The sequence below is a fragment of the Peromyscus californicus genome, unplaced genomic scaffold (genome assembly GCF_007827085.1).
Source record: "Peromyscus californicus insignis strain IS unplaced genomic scaffold, ASM782708v3 Scaffold_8__1_contigs__length_139910024, whole genome shotgun sequence".
NCBI lineage: Eukaryota > Metazoa > Chordata > Mammalia > Rodentia > Cricetidae > Peromyscus > Peromyscus californicus.
In genome coordinates, this window is record NW_026294606.1 from 37,303,472 (window position 1) to 37,325,814 (window position 22,343).

The 22,343-nt window shown below is 38.9% G+C and overlaps 1 long non-coding RNA gene across 2 annotated transcripts in view; it reads left to right on the forward strand.

Moving 5' to 3' along the window:
* The window catches only part of LOC128104390 (uncharacterized), a 46,139-nt gene extending 24,334 nt beyond the window's left edge, over nucleotides 1-21,805 (forward strand). Inside the window, exons 3-6 of one of the 2 annotated variants that reach the window (XR_008215982.1) lie at nucleotides 5,163-7,424; nucleotides 13,397-13,460; nucleotides 15,031-15,221; nucleotides 21,094-21,805. This is a non-coding gene — a long non-coding RNA (uncharacterized LOC128104390). The remainder of the gene's footprint in view (nucleotides 1-5,162; nucleotides 7,425-13,396; nucleotides 13,461-15,030; nucleotides 15,222-21,093) is intronic. The other variant, XR_008215983.1, reaches the window with a different exon arrangement.
* The last annotated feature ends 538 nt before the right edge of the window (nucleotides 21,806-22,343 follow it).

Consider the following 22,343-nt stretch of genomic DNA (forward strand, 5'->3'; position numbering starts at 1 on the left):
TATATATATGTATATATTTTGAAGGGAGGTGGAATGGAATGGATAATTTTGATTAAAATAATGCCTTGATAACACCTCTAACACACACACACACACACACACACACACACACACACACACACACACATCAATTTACCTAAGAATAAAAAAGATTCACACTGAGAAAATGGGACTAAAGAATATTTGATAAATTACTACAGACTACTTGAATATTCCATTAGCAAAATAATACCTCGTTATGAATCTCAGAAGAATGTGCTATAATTACAATGGCACTATCCTCCCTTGGGGGCTGGGAAGAATGCAATTTTTTTTAAAAAATGATAGCTATTTATACAATGTGAGGAAAAATGCCTCACAACAAACTGAGAGATTATGATTTCTGGATTCCAATGAGATTTTTTTTTTTGTAGTTTCCACCAGCCTTAATTAGCTTGATGTGTTTATACAAAGTGAGGGCTAGTCACATTCTTGGACTCACATAGGAATAAACTTCCCATCAAATTGAGATGAGGAAATTGCCCTAGCCTCTGTTAAAATTTTCCACAAAGAGGGGTATATGGGAGAGCCTGAAGGAAGGAAAGGGAGGGGTAAATTATGTAATTAGATTACAACTTCAAAAAATAATAAAGAGAAAAAAATAAATGCATTTATCCTGGAAACAAATTTCTAAGACATATACCTAGAATTATCTGAGAAGCAAGTATACTTATATTCACACTGGGTGAATCTTCTGAGAAACTGAACGTGTGGGCTAAGGTATATTAAAAGAGGGATATGGTAAAAAGGAGGAAGAGAAAGGTATTAAACAATGGAAGAAAAACAGACTAATAAAACAAGCCTATTACATTTGCTCAAGCCTGTAAACCACACCTAAAATACGGTGCAGTAACAATAGGATTGGATTGAGTTTGGAACCAGCCAGGGCGTCATAGTGAGTTCTAGGCAAGCTGGAGCTAGAATGAGAAGCCTAGAATATTAGCTACTTTTCTTGTTGCTATGGCAAAGCATCTGCAGGAATCAACTTAAGGGAGGATAGGTTTGTTTTCAGTTGTACGTTGAGGCTACAATCCAAAGAGCTAGAAAGATGGTCCTTCAAGAATATGAGCATGAAGCAGCTAGTCAGGTTGCTTTCTCCTTCTCACCTACGTAAGGATGGTGCCACCCAAATGGGTGGGTCTTCCAACCTTAGTTACAATTTTCTGGAAGTACTTTTATAGATACATTCTGAAGTATGCTTCCATGATGGTTCTAAATCCAGTCCAGGTGGATGAAGATGAATCAGTATTAACTAGATACTAACTGCACCCACCATCACAGAGCAGGAGTAAATTGTACCCTCACAAATGAACTGAAAACTACGTGGTCCAAAGAGACCAAAATGATATATAAATGGATAAATAAAATGAATTTCTCTTTAACAACCAAGTTTTATTTTTCAGATATGATGTTAATTGTTGCATTCAAAAAACCACCTGGGAAAAGCCAAACTCTGCTAATCATGCGATTCAAGCTCCTAAAGTTAAAACGTTGCTTTAGAAGATAAAAGGTATAATTATTAACTTCAAACAGCAGAATCCAAATCAGCATTAAAAAGAAGACTGCATTTATCATGTTGCTTTCAGCCTTTTTGTAAATCTGGCATCATTGCTCATACTTGGGAAATCTGCAAAATGTTTCTAAGCAAAACATTCACAGTGAGCATCATGCTCAATTAGCTAGGGTTTTCATATTTAATCCATATTGCTGTGTTAAAGTCACTTAGTTGATGTCTTAGTTAGGATTTCTATTGCTGTGATAAAACACCAAGCAACTTGGAGCAAGAAAGAAAACTTGGAGAGCTTGGAGAGGAAAGGAGTTCTTTCACCTTATATGGTATTAATCCATTGTCCCAGGGAGTCAGGACAGGAACGTGGATGCATAAAATGAAGCAAAGGCCAAGGAAGAGCACTGCTTACTTGCTTGCTTCTCATGGCTTGCTCAGTCTGCTCTCTTATGCCATCAAAGAACACCCACCCAGGGGCTATACCATCCCCAGTGGGATGAGCCTACCCTATCAGTCACTACAGGCTTGCCCACAGGCCAGTCTGAAATGAGAATTTTTCTCAATGGAGGTTTCCTTTTCCAAAATGACTCTAGCTTATGACAAGTTGATTTAAAAACTAACAAGTATGAAAGCAAAAATCCTAGAGCATGAAGTTTGCAATGGCACTGAACTTTCCCTTATGTTGTTCCTGTCCTTTGGTAAAGATTTGTGATAGCAAGATACATTCATAGAATAATTAAGGGACATAGTAATATAGATCTGTTATGCTTTTTGTGTTGCTCATATTACTCAAATATTCAAATAGGGTAACAGAAGCTTTACCTAACTTCTGGGCTGCCATATTTTCAAAGGTAGATCCTGAGAAACAGAAAATAAACCTTTACCAAACTAATAGATAAAATAATCACAGTGAGATATATTTGTAATATGAAACTTCATTTCCATCATAAGGGTCACTGATATCATGATTCTTCAAAATCATGACTAAATCTGGAATATATATATATATATATATATATATATATATATATATATATATACTTAGGGACACTTCCTTTTTTTTTCTTTCCTCCTTTTCTTTTCATTAAGTAGGATTTCATATATTCTAGGTTGGCCCCAGTCTAACTATGTAGACTAGGGTGATCCCCAATGATTTGAAATTTCAGATCCTTCTACCTCCAGAGCATAGGGATTACTGTCATGGGACACATCACTGCATCTGCTTTATGTGGTTTGAGAATGGAATGCAGAGCATTAAGTTCGCTAGGCAAGCCCTGTACCAACTGAGCTACATCCCTAGTCCCAAATTCATTGAGTTCCTAAATGTGGATAATGGTGATTATCTTGGATGCAAGTAAAATTCCTTCTGGTTTTTCTATACACATAGTCAATGAGAGGAGTAAGAGTGAGTAGCAAAATAATTAAACAAGAATTCTTTGAATAACCTGTAAACACAAAACAATGACTTATTATTTCAGTCATCTATGGTGATGTTTAAAAATGCAAAAGAAACTTTTAGTATTTTACGATTATTTTTCAAACATATATATTGTCTTAAATGTGATTGCACGAAGGTTACTCTTAGAAAATGAAGATCCAGTTTGGGTGATGTGGAGTAAGGACTCATTCCTCCCTCATTGGAAGCCATTATAAAGTGTGAGCAGAGAGGATAAATCATCAAGGGGCTGTAGACAAAAAAACCATATTCTGAAACTCATTAAAGCTCCAAAAAGCTTCCATTTTGTGCCTTTTGGTAAAAATTGTCTTGGACTTAATATGGCCAGAAATATGAAAGTGAATACTACAGGAAAGGTCTAAGAGAAACCTGAATTGAGACATTTATGAAGTAAGAAGTCCAGCCTCTCAGATTTTATGCTGTACTACTAAGCTTAGGCTATCACATGGTGGCCATAGCAGGTATAGTTATGGAAAAACACAGGAGAAAAAAAATAAATGAAAGCAGCTTCTCTCTGTATTCCCAGAAACTGTAATTTTAACATTGGTAAGACAATATCTGTGGCTTGTTTTCTGTTTTATCATCTGGCCCCTTCTCCTGGAATTTAGGCTAAATCTTCTGCAGAGAAGCCTACACCAAATTTGAGAAGTTTAAAGCTAATTTTGTAAATATTTTTTTTTGGCACTACACATTCTTCTGCCATTCTGAAAATACATGTAGACCTCTTGGTGTTGCTCTTCTGGTCAGTTCCTGATGGTAATTGCTATGGGAAATGAGTAGAATTTATTCTTGTGTTTCCAACTTTCTGACTATTCCTTTGGCCCCAGTCAGTCTGCTATTAACCGTAATGCTATACTGAGCTACATTATCTTACTAATTTCCATTTACTCCTTTCTATCTTCTATTGCTGTCATTCCATTCTCATCATTAAATAATTTCAAAATCTACATCATCGTCATCTCAGTAGCAGCAATTATTCCTTCTCTTTTCCATTTTCAAATGAGTACATCCCAAGGTCTATGGAAGCAGAATTGCTTGTGCTCACATGTAAAGATTTTGATTGTTCCATTTGGTCTCCAAGTGTTCTAAAATCCTATAAAGAATGTTACTTGTGCTTTAGTGGTAATTGGCTGAATTGTTTCGGGTCACATATTTCCATCACACTCCTGTGGTTAAGTTGGCTTTCAAACACTTTGCAGTTTGGTTCCAATTTGTCTCACATGAGCCATATGCAGCCATGTGGGACTGGGTTATGTATGCTCTGTCCCCTAGTTCAGTTGTCAGAGTCTGCACTCGCCACCCAGGTTGAAGGTGTCAGCAAGGCAGGGGGTATGCACAGCTCAAATGCAAAGAAACAAATTGTTCTTCCATCTCCTGCATCTTCACCTTCTCAATATTTGGCCCTTCTTTCAGTCTCCCTCCCTCTCCTCTTCTTATTTTTTTCCTGTAGCCTTTTGGCCAGAATTCTGAGGCTTGATATGATATATTCCGCTCTGCTTCAGAATTTTCTTGACCATATTCACACAACAAGAAGGGTACAGTGAGGGAAAGAGGAAAAATAATGCTACCACAGCCCTAGGATTGGTAGGATGAGGAGACATCAAATTGTAGAGGAAAGATGAAGTCAGTGGATCTGTAGACTTTGAACATTCAGAAACCTGTTCAGCATTCCTTGAGCCAGAATTAAACTATTTCTCGACTCCTGTGTTCCAGTAATCCTTTCTGAGGCCATCTGGAGTTCTAGAAATGGAATTTGAATGGAAATAATGGTGAACTTACCTTCAATTGGTGAGATGTTGAATCCTGGTCTTTGTCTTTCTACCCTACCTTCTTCCTAGAGTCAAGTCACTGCTCCGTGTGTTTTAATTTATGGCTACATTCACAGGGAGGTGTAGCAAGAATCTTAAAAAGTTCTTATTAATAAAATCAAACCTATGGCCAGTTATTGGGGTGAATGCTGGAAGGTCAGCGAAGCAGAACAAGCCTCAGCTACCTCACCTTGCCAATTCCTCAGCTGATCCTGTTTCCTCAGACTGGATGCCTCTGAGTCCTCATCCAGAATGAATCTCAGCTGAACTGCTGCTCGAAAACCTGAAAGCTTAACCAGCCAATTGCTTCTAGTTTCTGGCCCTCATGACTTATATATCTTTCTGCTTTCAGCCATCACTCCCTGGGATTAAACGCTCGCTTTCTGGAATTAAAGGCATGAGTCACCATGCTTGGCTGTATCCTTGAACAGATGGATTTCTGCCTCTGGAATGCTAGGATTAAAGGCATGTGCTACCACTGCCTATCCTAAGTATCTAGTGACTTTTCTGTTCTCTGACCCCAGATAAGTTTATTAGGGTACACAATATTTTGGGGAACACAATACCACCACAGGGTGAATAGTCTGTATTCTTATTAGACGGAATGTTCTCACCCCACCATTGGTACTCTTTGTCTATCTCTCTATCTCTATTTCTCTCCCTCTCTCTCTCTATGTCTGTCTCCCTTTCCTTATTTTGGGTATAAATCTATCTATATATCGTTGGTCATTACTTTATTTTGGCAGTCCTATTGACTGTGAAAGCTACTTTCAAGATTTCATAGTATAAGCTATGAGAGATACGATGAGTTGCTTTGGGAAATTAAGCTAATCAAATACAATGCATTAGTGTCTAGTTGATTTTTTTTCTAATCTTGCAACAAAGACTTACATCATGAGGAAGTTATATTCAAAGTGAATTTTCTCTGTAAGATACATGATAAATAATTGCCTATTCACTTTAGTCCCACTGATAGTATCTATATTGAGTGTCCATCATTCCAGATACATCTAGAGATAGTTTCTAAAGGAAGTAGCCATGATTCTAGATAAATCTAGAGATGGTGTGTTTTATTAAGGTGATCTGATTGATGATCATGAAGTTCTCTTTTAAGTCCCAATCAACATTTCTATATTTCCAATTCATTTTCTTTCCACTACTTTGCATCTCATAGAAGGATTTATAAAACCTGTCCAGTGTCTTTCTTCCAAACAAGAAATTCCTCACAGAAACATTACTGATTTCTCTGAAAGCAGTTCCTGACATGGTTAATGGTCATGCTTTACTGGAATGTCTGCAGGCCAGGTGTGGAATTATTTTGCGGTTCCTGTTATAAAGCACTCATTGTCATATTTCACCTTGGGTAATGAATCAGAATCTCAGACTGAAGGGTGGATCTGTGCTCTGTGCTCTTAGTGTTGGTCCATAGCTGGGCTCCTTGAAGGATTACTAGGTCCTCTTCTAAACAATGCTTTCTGTTCCCCAAATTGAACCCGAGTAAGAGTACACTCTTGCGATCTATGAAGTACTTACAATGTTTCCGAAAATTGGTAAGAGAGCAGGCCTGGCTGTTCCTGTGTTCTCTGCTGGCTAATGCAATGTTTAGTGGACAAGAGAGTGAGAGCCAGGGTGGTGAGAATCTAAAACACTCATGTTGCAAATGGGAGGAATCAATCCTTCCATGTAAGTATTTATTCCTAGGAAGGGAGGAGAATGGGTTGAATTCCAGGAAGAGGTGAAGCCTTTGCTATTATTTCTATTGTATTCCACCTGGGCTCTGGGCTTCTCCTTCTACCATGTGAACCACAGAGATGGGACTCCACTCTTAGGCTTGAGATTAAGAGTCTTTACCTGCTGAGCATATTACAGGACTGCAGTTCTTTATGCCAACAAATAAATAAGAAGAAAAAGCCTAGACAGAAAGATCCTACCCTTTACTTTAAAAATGGTAGACTATTAAAATTAAAATAAAAACAGATTTTGCTTCCCAAGGTGATTTTGTTTCACTAACCTGTTAACATTAGGGGTCTCCCACCTCCATTATTCAGGCCATGAGAGAGAAGAAATATAAAAGCAATACATTTTTTTTCAGATAAAAACTAAATTGCAGCCTAGAGCGTTGAAAAATGAACAATTACATTCACTATCCCCAGAGCATGTAATAATTGGGATTGTAGACCCAGTGTCCTTTCCTTGAAATACAGCTAATACATTTTTCATATTTTTCACTTTTTGTATATTTATACTTGGTGGTCGTTCACTTTTGTGAAAACAAAACTATGCTATAACCAGTCCTGACCTATTTTTCTTCTTTCTTCTTCTTCTCCTGCAAGCATGTCCCTTCACAGGTGCTCTGAGCTGCAGACCAAATCAAAGCTGAGAAATGCTTTAAAGTTCCTGAAAACTTCTCTCCAGAAAACAATGAAAAGTCTTGGGATGTCTGAGCCACTGCCAGCCTGGAACAGATCTTGCAAGCCCTGCCTTTTCTCTCATCCAAGAACTCAGCTGACTGAAGAATATCACCTGCTCCCTGTCACCTTGCAGCCAAGAAGACAGAAACAAAAACAAAACACCCGTTTAGAAGAGAAACACAAAGGCCTCTTCATCAGTTCTGGTAAGTAACCTAGACATTTGCAGGGCAATAAAACACTAGTCAATTCTGTTGCAGAGGCGAGGCATGCAGTGGCCAGTGTCATCTTTCTTTGGCTATAGCACATGTGTCTTTATTTTACTGCCCTGTTTTATGTTGCTATGTGTAAAAGTCATGGGTAGGCACACCCTACTATGGGGCTGAACACTCAGGTGAGTGTCCCATCAGTCTTCGCAACCCCTCTTTCTGTAATAGAATGCCAACACTTCACAGGCTGGCTCGTGATGGACTCTCACATGTAGGCACTACTGATCCCATAAAGATTGTATGACAACAGTCATACAAACAGGAAGAAAACTGAAGATGTGTACCCAGATCTAAAGGAAAGTGACCAGTGCCCATTAGTGTTGGTTGGTTTTTCTGTGGCAGAAGTGACCTCCTACCTGAACATTTTATTCAAAGGCAATTATCTTGTTTTTTTATTTCTTTTTTATTATTATTAAGAAATTTTCACCGGGCAGTGGTGGTGAACACCTTTAATCCCAGTACTCAGGAGGCAGAGCCAGGCGGATCTCTGCGAGTTCGAGGCCAACCTGGTCCAGTACTCAAGGCCAGAGCGAGATCAAGGACAAGCACCAAAACTACACAGAAAAACCCTGTCTCAAAAAACCAAAAAAAAAAAGAAAATAAATAAATAAATTTTCTATTCATTTTACATACCAACCTCAGATCTCCCTCTCCTCCCTCCTTCCACCCCACAGCCTTCCCCTCCCCAATCCACCCCCCATTCCCATCTCCTCCAAGGCAAAGAATCCCATGGGGAGTCAGCAGAGCCTGGTACATTCAGTTGAGGCAGGTCCAAGGCCCTCCCCACTGCACCAAGGTGTCTCACCATAGGCACTGGGCTCCAAAAAGCTGACTCATGCACCAGGGATGGATCCTGATTCCACTGTCAGGGGGCTCCCTAAACAATTCAAGCTAAACAATTGTCTTGCCTATCCAGGGGGCGTAGTCCAGTCCCATAGAGGCTCCAAAGCTATTGGTCCACAATTCATGAGTTTCCACTAGTTTGGGCTGGCCATCTCTGCACATTTCCCCATCATGATCTCGATGTCCCTTGCTCATAGAACCCTTCCTCTCTCTCATTGATTGGATTACTGGAGCTCGGCCTGGTGTCTGGCCGTAGATCTCTGCATCTGGTTCCCTAAGGAGAAATAGATGAGATCTAGATGAGTAAACAGGGCATAAGGGGGGCAATGGAGGGTAGGGGATAGGTGATGAAAACATAAGGAAATGGGAGGTTTGAGCTGGAAAAGGGACAGAGTAGGAGAGCAAGGAAAGAGATAACATGATAAATGGAGACATCAGGGGAATAGGGAGAAACAGGGTGCTAGGGAAGTTTCCAGGACTACTAGCAATAGTTGAGAGGGTGCCTCAACTGGCCTACTCCAGTAATCAGATTGGTAAATACCCTAACTGTCATCATAGAGCCTTTATCCAGTTTCTTTTTATTTCTATGAAGTTCTTATTATTAGTCCATTTTCTACATCTGATTCTTCATCCTTCTGTAGAGTCTACAAGCCTAATTACTTTTCCAGTAAATATTTTTCTATTAAAATGAGCCAGAGGCACTTTCAGTTGCCCACAAGTAGTGATCCTACTTCATATATATGAGCTGAGAATGTTATGATCATTGGAATAGAAGGCAATCATTCTAATTCCAAACCCAGAAATACTCTTGGGGAAATTTCTTCAGTTTTGCTGTTGGTGAGATAACAATCTGGGCAGTAAACACAAAACTGGGGATAAAGTTCCAAAAATTTCCACTACAGAGGACTACAAAAAAAAATGATAGGGTTGGGAATTTTGAGAATGAATATACTTCTTGAACTTTATCAAAATTAAGTAAATGCTCATTTTTTTAATAAAATAATGTAGAGGCAATACTGCTTTTAGGGCAGACTTATTGCAATCTGCTCTCTTGTGTAATGTGTGTTAGAGGCTCTCTGCTATGAGAGTCAACATGAGAAATGCTTCCATTTTTTTTGTTGTTTTGTTTTGTTTTAGTATCAGGTTGACAATCTTACCTTCCCACGAGTTGAATCTGGGTCAGACACTCTGCACTGTTGTCATGTTGAGGAAAAGGAGCAATAGCCACTCTATCTTTGGAATGTTTCTGCCCCTTTATCAATCACTTAGGTGACCCAGTTACAAAGGATTCCTTTCTGGGACACTTCTACTTTGAGGAACCCCAAAGGGAAGAAAATAAAAGCATCGAGGCAAGCTTTTTGCTGTGTGCTGTAGCGAGTGAAGGGAGGGAGTCTTAGGCAGTTGTCTGGTTAGGTAGAGCTAGTTAAATAAGGAGAGCCCCTGGGAATCTAACCATTCTTTCTATAGTTTTTCTTTGTAAAGGATGAAGATAGGGTTGAGTGAACTCAGAAGCTTTTTCCTGTCAGTAGGGAATTAGAACAAAGATTTCCTTTAGAAACAGTGTGCTTAGTACTGTCTGGTGACAGGCAAATCCCCAAAGACTTAGTTGTGATAAAGCCCCAATGTGTAGCTTTGGGGTGGAAGCATTGAGTAACTTCTCTGAACTTTTCTCTACTTGGCCCTTTGTTCCTCTGACATCCAATTTCCTGTTTGCTCTGTTCTCTCATTCAAATCCCATCTGGCCCTTTCCTTGGAAGAATTTGTATGAAAAAAAATCCAAGTTGTCCCCTTTCTAAAAAGATACACTTCTGTATGACATGAACATCCATCCATCTTTTCAACCATAAAATAAGTAGCACTGAGTTGAAATAGCTAAGAGTCAAAAATTGCAGCTAGCATGAGGCTTTCTGATTGGCTGTAACCTAAATTCACTCTTTTAAGATAGTGATATTTAATTCATTAAAAGAATTGTTCTAGATATTGAATTTGTGATGTTTGCTTAAAAAGGTTAGTAAGCTGTTAAAAACACCCACTGCTCCCAAAACAGTGAACATAATGGACATCTGTACACTTGAAGAGAAGTCTCTCCTGTCCTCCCGTGACTTCAGCTTCTCTGCATCAGCTTCTCTGCAGCTGGGTGTGTTGCTCCCTGTGGTGGTATCATTGCACCTGTTGGCCTCCACATTAAGGAAGCTTGGTGGCTTCTCATGTGACTCATGTTAGATGGGAAATTTTACTCCTTGAGAATAAATTGTTATTACCTTACCTATTCCTCTGACACAGTACTCTATAGAGTATATTATATTCACCTGATAGTTTTGATAATGTGGGCATTGCAAAAATAAAATCTCTGAAAAAAAAATCGATGATGATGGTGGACTGATTTGATGAGCCCAGAGGAGCTGCATAGTCCTCTTTTTTACCATGTTGATTCTATTCTGTTCTTTCCATTTCTCCTTAGAAAATGTCTTCCAAGTATGTAGGAAAGTGAACTTTGAGAAACCTTTTCCCAGCATGTATCCCAAGGATGGCTGTGTGTTGTTCACTCCCCAAATTTAAGAAGGACTAGTCTCATTGTAGTCATGCCTCTCTCACTGTATTTGCCAGAATTGTTCCTTCTGTTGAACTAAGGCATTGCACCTGGAAAAACCTCTCTTTGGCCCCTCTCTCCACTTTACTCAGCCTCAGAGAACCCTTAGTCCCACTCTCAATTTCAATGAGGTACACTCTTTCAGATTCCATTTGTGAGTAATATCATATGGAGTTTGTCTTTTCATACATGGCTTATTTCACTTAGCACAACATCCCCTAGATCTACCCATGTCACCACAAATGAGATTTCATTTCCTACACTGAAGAACAATAATTAGAAAGCTAATAAATTACAGATAAATAACTTCTTTAGTCAAATAGCAAGGGTACCCCAGAAATAATAGGTAGAATTTCAGGAGCTTCTTGGATATGTTGGTTGAAAATACCATATGTTCCTTTGAGAAATCAAATGACACATTCCAGGTGGGTAAATGGAGAGCCTCCCTGTCTGTGATGGCCATACTTCAGCCACTGTTCTGTGCCAACAGTTCATGTAAGCTATTCTGGTGGTGTGGATCTTCTCTTTCTTCTATCAACCTTACTCCTTAATTGCTTCAAATTTATTTGGTGGAACCTTACAGTTTAAGGCTGAGAGAAACTGGTGATTTATTCTTCAGCCTCCATTGTGATTATTTCCACAGATACCCTCTCATCAGCTTTACACTTTGTTTCACTATTGCATACATTGATGTTATTAGAACATTAACAACTATTTGATGTTTCTTCATTAAGTAATGAGTAACATTTAAAGACATGCTATTGAAGCTTCTGACAAGAAAGCAAACCCTGAGGCCCCAGACCATTAGTCATCTCATTTTCCCGGATATGTCTGATTATGAATAGGCCTTAGAAGTTTAGAAGTGAAAAGCTGCTTAATGTATTGAACAACGTTAAATAGCCTTGTAGTAACATACTTTATAGGAAAAGTTCCTAAGTTAAGACAAATGGGATTCTGTCATACCATAAATCAAGAGGGTGAAAAGCTTGATCCTCTCTAACTTGCCCTCTCTCTCAGCTGAGAGATGGCTCTTTTTATTTTTCTACACAGTGATAACAAGTGATCACTAAACATACTTATAGCACATTGAGATGTTGTCTATTCAATTTTGAAATCCTATCTTGTAGCTTGAGTTTTCCTGCCTGGCCCACAGTCAGGGCAAATCTCTCTCACCTGCTAGTCCCACAGCCACTCAGACCTGACCAAGTAAACACAGAGACTTATATTGCTTACAAACTGTATGGCCATGGCAGGCTTCTTGCTAACTGTTCTTACAGCTTAAATTAATCCATCTCTATAAATCTATACTTTGCCACATGGCTCGTGGCTTACCAGCATCTTCACATGCTGTTTCTCATCGTGGCGGCTGACAGTGTCTCTCTGACTCAGCCTTCCACTTCCCAGCTTTATTCTCCTCCTTGTCCCGCCTACACTTCCTGCCTAGCCAATGGCCAATCAGTGTTTTATTTAATGACTAATCAGAGCAACACATTTGCCATACAGAACATCTCACAGCACTATCTCAAGCTGTAAATTACATGATGATGAAAGTTTCAGCCAGTTGTCACCTTTGAATAATAAGATGGTGGGCAAGACTAGACCAGGTGACTGCTGGAAGACATCAAATATATATGTCCAATTCCCACAGTAATATGAGTACTTAATGACTATTAAGTATTCAGAAAAGGAGACTGATAAGTTGTTTCTCTTTTTACTCTAAAAATTATTTTTATGGTTTCTTCCATGATGGCTCATACACTGGAAAAGGTCTACAAAATGAAAAAAAAATGGATTAGATGGAGGGAGGATGGAGGAAGAGAGTACTAGAAGAGACAACTGGGATCTGGGGACATGTCTGGGAGGAGCTAGAAACCTAGTGCAACAGAAACTCCCAGCAATCTATGAGGGTGACTCTAGCTAAGATTCCTAGCACTGGGGGATACAGAACCTGAACCGACCATTTCCTGTAACCAGGCAAGACTTCCAGTGGAGGGATTGAGACACCAACCCAGTCACAAAATTGTCCACCTACAATTTGTCCTGCCTACAAGATGTGCTGGGGTAGATGTGACACAGAAATGTGGGAGTGGCCAACTAATGACTAGTTCACCTGAGACCCATACCATGAGAGGGAGCTCACCCCTGTCACTGCCTAGAGGGCCAAGACCCAGAGGCAGGATATCCTAGAGACCTAAGATAGAACCAAACACAACTGGCAAAAAAAAAAGTCAATGAAATGACTCCCAATGATATTTTGCTATACTCATAGACTGGTGCCTAGCTCAACTGTCTTAAGAGAAGCTTCACACAGCAACTGATAGAAACAGATGCAGAAACCCACAGCCAAACATTAGGCAGAGCTTAGGGAATCCTGTGGAAGAGTGGTGGGGGTGGGGAGTGGGAAAAGATTGTAGAAGCCAGTGGGGTCAAGGACACCATCAGAAAGTTCACAGAACTTACTAATCTGTGCTCATAGGGGCTCAAAGAGATTGAATGAACAACCAGAGAGCCTGCATGGGACTGACCTAGGCCTTCTGCATGTAAGTTAACCATTGTGTACTGTGGTCTACTTCTGGGATTGCCTTCTTTTGGGACTCTTCCTCCTACCAGATTGCCTCATCCACTCTTAATAGAAGAGGAGGTAGGTGCCTAGTCTCACTGCAACATCATCTACCATGGATAGCTGATATTCCCTTTTCTGAAGAGAAATGGAGGAGGAGGAGTGGACAGGTGGTGGGAAAGGGAGGGGAAGGAGAGAGACTAGGGGGAGAGGAGGGAGGGGAACTTTACTTAGATTGTAAAAACAAACAAAAAGTAAATAATTAAACAAACAAAAGGAAATGATTCAAAATGAAATGCAAGAAAAATATTTCTAAAAAGGAAATGAAGAAAAATGCAATTTGTTTATTAGTCACGTACAATACTGTGACCTGTAGTGGGTAGCCATTCCAGCTTTGATCTGGAAGTTCCAACCCCCATTGAGACTTCGGCAACTGTCATGCCTACAAGGCGGGGCCAAGGGAGGCACCTGGAGACCCGAGATCTGGATAGGCCAGCGCTCTCTCTCTGTTCCGGGACCCTGGATGGTGGAGGTGGGCCAAGTAGCCCGGCTAGCTCAGTCAGTAGAGCATGAGACTCTTAATCTCAGGGTCGTGGGTTTGTGCCCCATGTTGGGCACCAGATATTGGTGAAATTATTAAGGCCACTCCACGTAGTTAAAAGGAGATTTATTTAATGGCATAACTTACAAATTAAGGGATAGGTAGGTCATGGGGTCTGGGGAAGGTGTATCGCAGTCCAGCGGTGTTCTCTGGAGCTCTGCTTGGCCCACCTCCACCGTCCAGGGTCCCAGAACAGAGAGAGAGTGCTGGCCCATCCAGATCTCGGGTCTCCAGGCGCTTCCCTTGGCCCCGCCTTGTAGGCGTGACAGTTGCCGAAGTCTCAATGGGGGTTGGAACTTCCAGATCAAAGCTGGAATGGCTACCCACTACAGTGACCAAAGAACAAGGTCCACATATTATCTAGTGTGCTTTATGGCTAGCTGCTGACACGGCAGCAGATTCAATGTGGGATTACTTCATACATTACTCTCAAATTATTCTATACATATACATAACTATGTATGTGTTCCAAATAGGTTCCCAAATCTATAGTGGGGAGAAGAAATAGTTAACTTATTGTCCTTTAACAATATGGTACATGTAGGCAGAGGGAAATCATTCACTTAGCATGCCTTTGTCACATATCTATGTCTCTTTCACCTGTCTGAAAGACAAGCTGATTGGTTTGAATTTAACATATCTGGGCTTTGTTTTGTCTCTTTTATAAAATCATTGTATCATTATACAAAATGGTTGTTGAGTAAAACATGGTGGATAACCAACCCACTTATATTTGAGGGGATGTTTCTCCCACAAAGCCATCCTTTATTCCCCTCTCAGTGGGCACACCAGGAAGTACTTAGATCCTTTCCTAAACTCAGTCCAGGACCACTATGTCATAAGAAGATAAATCTGCCCCCAAGTGACATACATGAATGCAATGGTATCACCTTTGCTCTGTGCTTCTCCATAGTAACATGACCCAGTTGCCTGCTTTTCTTTCTCTCAGCTCTTATACTTCAGAACACACGGAGTTGGCTCTTCACTTTTGGGAGACGACAAGTATCCTGACCTCATACAAGTGCTTTCACACATTGAATTCAGCATGACAGACTCACCAGCTCACCTAACGTGAAGTGAGCACTTCAATCTAAGGCTATCCAAGGACTGCTTCTTTCCTGTAAGCTAAGAGCTACTCAGGTGTGTTGAAGTTGTTCATTGAGAGTTACCAGCAGTTGGACAGTTGTGACAATGTGAAAGACTTGAAGGTTTTAACTCTCTTGTGTGCACAGCTCCCTTTGGAATATAAATGTAAGCATTATATTTTGGAACTGTTCTCCTTCTTAGGGTCATGAGTTTAACAAAGAACCTCAAACCTGATTCTCAAGTTCTTGATCATTATCTGTTTTTCAATGGAATTAATTTAATTTTACCCTTCAGATCTCTATAAAGATAAAGTAAGCATACCATTCTTTCCCATTTCTGGCTCTATAGACAACAAGAGATATTGTGTTAATTGATGCTATTTTAATTTGGGGTCTTATGAGTATTTGTGTTTCTCCAGCAGAACTATAAGCCTCTTGAAAAGAAAAATGACTTATTTATAATGGTCATACCCTAACACAGTGAGTTTTGTGTAGTTAGTGCTCCAACATGTTTTCAGAATTTATTTAAAGACTGTGTGATATAGTAAATAGGGGCTACTTTTTTAATATAAGTTTTTGATGTCTTCTTCATTTTGATTAGTACATAAAAATAGTATTAAAAGTTATTTATAGACCTTGTCTTGATCATGCCGTATGAATTGAAAATAAGCATACATAGTTGGTATCATTAGTTTAGAAATTATGATTATATTACCCATTGAGAGAAGGGTTATAACATTTAATTTCATTATAAACTGTCAATCAGCTAGTATAATTTGTTAATAGTATCAATTATATTATTGAATGATGACATAAATGTAAAACTGAATTTTTTAATTGGAGAGCCATTTTATATTTTTATTTTGATTCATTGAGAATCACAGTTTTCTATGGATTCCTGTGCCACCATCTCAAGATTTCTGAATTTCAGGACTCATACAGTTCTTGATGTGTGATTTACTTGCTAAAGCATTTCAGTATCCTCAAAGATAAAGGATGAGTTGCCCTCTACAAAGAAGCAAAAATTCCCAAATTGATGTTCAAGTGGTATCCCTCACTACAAACTCTATTACACAAAGAATCACTCCCTTTTACTTTAGATAGGATATTGATGTGTTATTTTTGTGAATACTTCTAGTTTGGTGTGTGTCTTAGTTACTCTTATAATCCACTTGTGTCTGACTTAGTAGAAAGTAATATGAAGATTGTTAAGCATTAAGTAGTTCCAATGATAAAGTTGGCATGGACAACTGTAGCCAAAAAGACATTTAGAAATATTATTTAGCCTTTATCTCTTTTGTTGATTCAAAATAAAAATAGGTTTGAAAGAAACAGGAGAAAGATTAACATTCTGAAGAGAAACACATATATAACTTTTCTCATTCTACAGAAATTTCAGAAAACATTATATTCAGGACTAAGCAGTTGTTCATAGTATGTTATGAAATTAAAGCATGGTGTTGATGGATACAATAGCATTTGACCACATATTCAGATCCAGATTTCAGATAGACATGCCATATGAGAAGTCTGGATTTGAGTCATTGGAAGTGTGGGCATGCTATCTCACCAAGATGCTGTAGACTTATTAGTCGAAAAGCTTCTGATGGAGATCTATTTAGGATGAGAGCTGATGTGCTCAGTGTGTCAGTTAATATCTCGAAAGCGTCAAAATGGGATAGGCACACTTGATCTGCAGCTGTCAACACAGACAAGCTTCAAAAAAGTAAAGTCAGTCTGTGATACTGAAGTACACTGGTATTTTAAGATTCAAATGGTTTTCATATTTTTACTTTGTAACACTGAGGAATAGCAAAATGCACATGACTTTCTACCCCAGGTAGGTATATTCCCTAGGTAGGTACATACTCACATATTAAAATTTCTTTTATTCACATTTATATGTACACTTTATTTTTTTCTATTTTTCTTTGATGTGGTAGTTTTTTATTATTTTATTTTGTTATTATCCCCTAGAAGCCTGTTTGTTTTCAAATGAGAGACAGATAAAGAGTGAATCCAGATGGCAACAGAGGTGAAGGAGAAACTGAGAGAAGAGGGAGGGGAAACCATAATCAGGATATATTATGTGAGAAAAAATCTATTTTAAATAAAAGGAAAATATTTTTCATACAATATTAAAGACTATGCATTGTTATATAGGAAGAAGAAGATAATGGAGTCCATGATAATTTTTCATATACTCTTTATGATATGTGATTTAAAAATATCTTTAAATTTAACTTAGGATGCAACACTTCAATGTTTGTGTAGCAGTATCTCCTAATCAGTTCGTGTTTCAGTAACAAATTACCTGAGAAAACCAACTTAGAATGAGGAACTGGATTTATTTTTGTTCACCTGTTCAGACCTTTCATTCTATAGTCACTAGGTCCTCCTGAACTGGGCCTGTGCTGCTGTGGTACTCAATGAAGAAGCCTGCACTGAGGTGGCCTGTAGGGAGAGAAGAGGGGAGGAGGAGGGAGAAATGAAAAAGGAGAGGGAGATGGAAGGGGATGTGGAGAGGGACTGGAAGAGAGGGGTGAGATGAAGAGAGAGAGGGAGAGGGAGAGATAGAAGGAGAGAGTCAGTCTTCTACTAGACTCCAATTCCCAAAAGTTCTACCACCTCCCAGTGGCACCAACCTGGGCCTAAGTGACACATGAGCCCTTTTGGCATTTAAGATCCAAGTCAGAACACAAACTGAATGAAAGTGACCCAAAGGTAACTCTTAAACTTACAACTTACTACTCCTGCCATCTAGAACAAATATCATTCTTGATCCTTTTTAAAATGAACTAATAAAAAACAATTTTTGATGTATTTTGGCATAGTCATGAATGTAATGAAGCATAACATGTGGACATTATTGTAAAAATATACCATTTTCATTAATCAAATTGAGCATTAAAAGTTCAATAACAAATCTTAGTTTTATAAATTACTATTTTATTAGTACTAATGTATATAAACCAATTAAACTCCTTGTACATCCATATACATTTGGCATTACCTTCCAAAAAATACAATTCTTAAAAAATTATGTCACCCATGTATCACCATATTTTATGATTTCCTTTTCCTTTATAACTTAATAGTATCCCATTGTATATATTTATCACATCTTCGTCATCTATTTGTCAGCTAAAGAACATTTAGGTTGTTTCCATTTAGTAGCTAATGTGAATAAAATGGAATGAATATGCCTGAGCAAGTGTCTGTGGAGTGGATGTTAAGTCCTATAGGTACATACCAAGGAGTGATATAGTTTTAGCTTTTTAAGAGGCTTCTACACTAATTTCCAGAGTTGTTGAACCAGTTTGACTACCAAAAGTACAGGAAGATTTCCTTTTCCCTACATCCTCCCCAGCATTTGCTGTCGTTTGTTTTCTTTTCTTTCTTTCTTTTTTTTTTTTTTTGAGTTCACTTTTTTTTTATTTTGCAATACAATTCAGTTCTACATATCAGTCACTGATTCCCTTGTTCTCCCCCCTCCCGCCCCCTTCACCTTCCCCCAGCCCACCCCCCATTCCCACCTCCTCCAGGGCAAAGCCTCCCCTGCAGACTGAGATCAACCTGGTAGACTCAGTCCAGGCAGGTCCAGTCCCCTCCTCCCAGGCTGAGCTAAGTGTCCCTGCATAGGCCCCAGGTTTCAAACAGCCAACTCATGCACTGAGCACAGGACCCGGTCCCACTGCCTGGATGCCTCCCAAACAGATCAAGGCAATCAACTGTCTCACCCATTCAGAGGGCCTGATCCAGTTGGGGACCCCTCAGCCATTGGTTCGTGTTTGTTTTCTTGATCTTAGTCATTCTGACTAGGGTTAGAAGAAATATCAAAGTAGCTCTAATTTGCATTTCCCTAGTTGTTAAAAACGATGAATGCCCTTTGAGATATTTCTAGCTATTTTTGTTTCTTCCTTTAAGAACTCTCTGTTTGGATCCATAGCCCATTTTTAAAATTGGGATGTTTCTTTTTTTCCCTCTTTGATTTTTGAGTTCTATGTGTATTCTGGACATTTCCTCTTTTATCCACTAGACAGTTGGCCAAGGTTCTTTGTGGGCTTCCTCCTCACATGTTTGATTGTTTCCTTGGCTGTACAGAAGCATTGTAGTTTTATCAATTCTCACTTGTCAATCACTGTCCTTAATACTTAAGAATCCTATTCAGAAAGCCCTTTCTTATATCTTTGATTTGTAGGGTACTGCCTTTGTTTTCTCCTAGTGGTTTTAATATTTCAGCTTTTACATGAAAGTCTTTGATCCATCTGGAGTTGATTTTGTACAGGAATGTTTTTATTCTTCTACATGTGACATACAGTTTTTCCAGGATCACTTGTTGAAGATGCTATTTTATCTCTAGTTTGTAGTTTTTGGCATTTCTGTTAAATACAAAATGGCTGCAGTCATATGTATCCGTGTTTGGATGTTCTATTTTGATCCATTGATTTACATGTCTATTTTTGTACCAGTAACATGCTGTTTTTACTCAATATAGCTTGTATCTGGTATTATAATCCCACCAACATTGCTATTTTTACACGGGATTGGTTTGGCTATTCAGGGTGTTTTGTGGTTCCATATGAAATTTAGGACATTTTTTTTCTATTTCTGTGAATAATATCATGGGATTTTGATTGGGGTTGTGTTGGATCTGTAGCTCCTTTTAGTAGGATGACCATTTACTGAGTGAGATAACTCAGAACCAAAAACATAAGCACCACATGTTCTTTCTTGTTTGTAGATGCTGGTTCTGAATCTTTAGGTGTGAGTGTATAACCTGGAGTAACTGCAGAAACCTTAAAAGTAAAAAGGGATCGAGGCAGGGAGGAAGAGCTTTAGAGGGTAATATTAGGACACAGGTGCTACGAAGAAGAAAATGAGAAAAACACAGGGGTGGGCTTTATCTGAGGAGGGGGAGGGTCATAGAAAGGGAGAGGAAAGGAGGAAGAATAAAGAACACTAAGAATGATTGAAAAGGAGAAATGGCCGGGCGGTGGTGGTACATGCCTTTAATCCCAGCACTCGGGAGGCAGAGCCAGGTGGATCTCTGTGAGTTCAAGGTCAGCCTGGGCTACCAAGTGAGCTCCAGGAAAGACACAAAGCTACACAGAGAAACCCTGTCTCAAAAAAAAAAAAAAAAAAAAAAACCCAAAAAAAGAAAAGGAGAAATGTATTGTCTTATGTTATTGAAAAAATACATATTATATGCATGTGAGTGTCTGTGTGTATAGTTGGAGATATATATGTATATATATATATATATACATATATATGTATATATTGAATAAAATTAAAATACTTGGTGTGATAATGCTCTCCAAAATTATCATAGATGATCTAACAGAAAACCCAGTTTCAAGAGCATGGGCAACCTCTCTTTGAACTGTTAATCAATGGAGTCTAAGAGATTCCCTAAACAATATAGCCTTTTGCTGTTACCCTTAGTTGCCTTCCAGAATTGGAAGATAAAGCTCTATTGAAAAGTCAACATATGATTCAAACATAGAACTTGGAAGAATCAAGGTGACTTGGAAGCCTCCTCCCTGAGGACTAGCTATCATAGTATGTGAAAGTGCTATGCAAGCTACCAAGGGAAAAGGCAATAGTCCAAATATGGTGTAAAATAGAAACCACAACAATGCCTGTCATGGCAAGACATAAAAATTGGTATAATACTGATACTTGTTTTTTGGTGTAACCAAAAATCATCTAATAAAGTATATGACCAACTCAGTAGGAGAGACATTTTTGCCTGGTAGTGTAAGTTTAGCCGACTCCCATGAATGGTAAGGCAATGGTCCCCAGAGAAGTACCTATTACTGCCGCTTTCCTAAACCAGTATAATTTCTAACTGTATTCTAAATACGTATTCATATATTCATAGAGAAGTATAGTTATCAAATATCCTTTCTGTTGTTTTTCAGTGTCCAGTGGAGACTATCACTGAAATTCACAACTGCTCAAAATGGAGAAGAAACTGACTGTAGGGTTCTCAGCCCCAGCTGATACACCTACAACACAACCTTTTCACCTAAGGTGAACATCAAGGAAAGGGATGGAAAGATCGTAAGAGTCAAAAGACCAGGATGTCTGCTGTGAGATAGTATCTTCTACATACTACAGGGAAATTGTACTCATGAAATCCCAATGACACAATCATCTAAACAAGACCTGAACAATGACAACTCCAACTGGCATGCCAAAATAGGTGAGGGAAATCTTGCAAGGCTGCACCACGAAATCAAGAACTATAGGAAATTAATGGTGGCCATAAGAAAAAAAATTAGTCCTCCTCTGTAAATAAGATCCCTGTAGGTTGTCCAACCAAGTGATCAACCTTACACATACATACTTACATACAAGTTGTACCACATAGACTCAACAGGCTTCTCTCTCTCTCTCTCTCTCTCTCTCTCTCTCTCTCTCTCTCTCTCTGTTTCTCTCTGTCTCTGACTCTCTCTCTCTGTCTCTGTGTGTGTGTGTGTGTGTGTGTGTATACAAATAATTAAAAAAGAAAATTCCATGAATTTGAGAGGGAGTAGGGAGCAAAATGAGAGGACTTGAAAGAGGAGGAATTAAAATTATATAAATAGAATACTCATGTATGAAATGTTCAAAAATAAATGTAGAAAACAAGTATGTCTCCACTATGAGTGCTTGACAGTAGTCACAAATCCTTTACTTTGGAACTATTATAAGTATTGTAACAAAATCCAAAGATGTTAACTATGATGAGTTTATGAAGCATTTAAGGAGTTGAAATAACTTGTAGTTATTTGGGAACCTTTTGCTGTTTCTTCAGAACAATAATAGTAATTAGTGAAATTTTCCTTCTGAGGTGGCAGAAATGGAGACAGGTTTGAGGAACATCTTTTCATGGGCATGATCTTCACTGCTCTTTTTCTTCTGTGCCAAGCATTTGAAGGGCTGAGCACTTGGAACTGTTTCTTGAGTCTCTCCAGGGTGTCATAGTGTGATTTCATCATGATATACACTAAAAGAGCATTTCCAATGAGCCCAGACATCTCTGTCCCAGTGCAGAGGACACAGATTGCTGACTTTAAGGAGCATCTTCCTTTTCCTCAACCGGCTCAGTCTGGAAACGATTGCCTGTAGTGACTTGTTTTTCCACATTTGATTCACAAGCCCAGAGTTGCAAATGCTTCTTTATCAG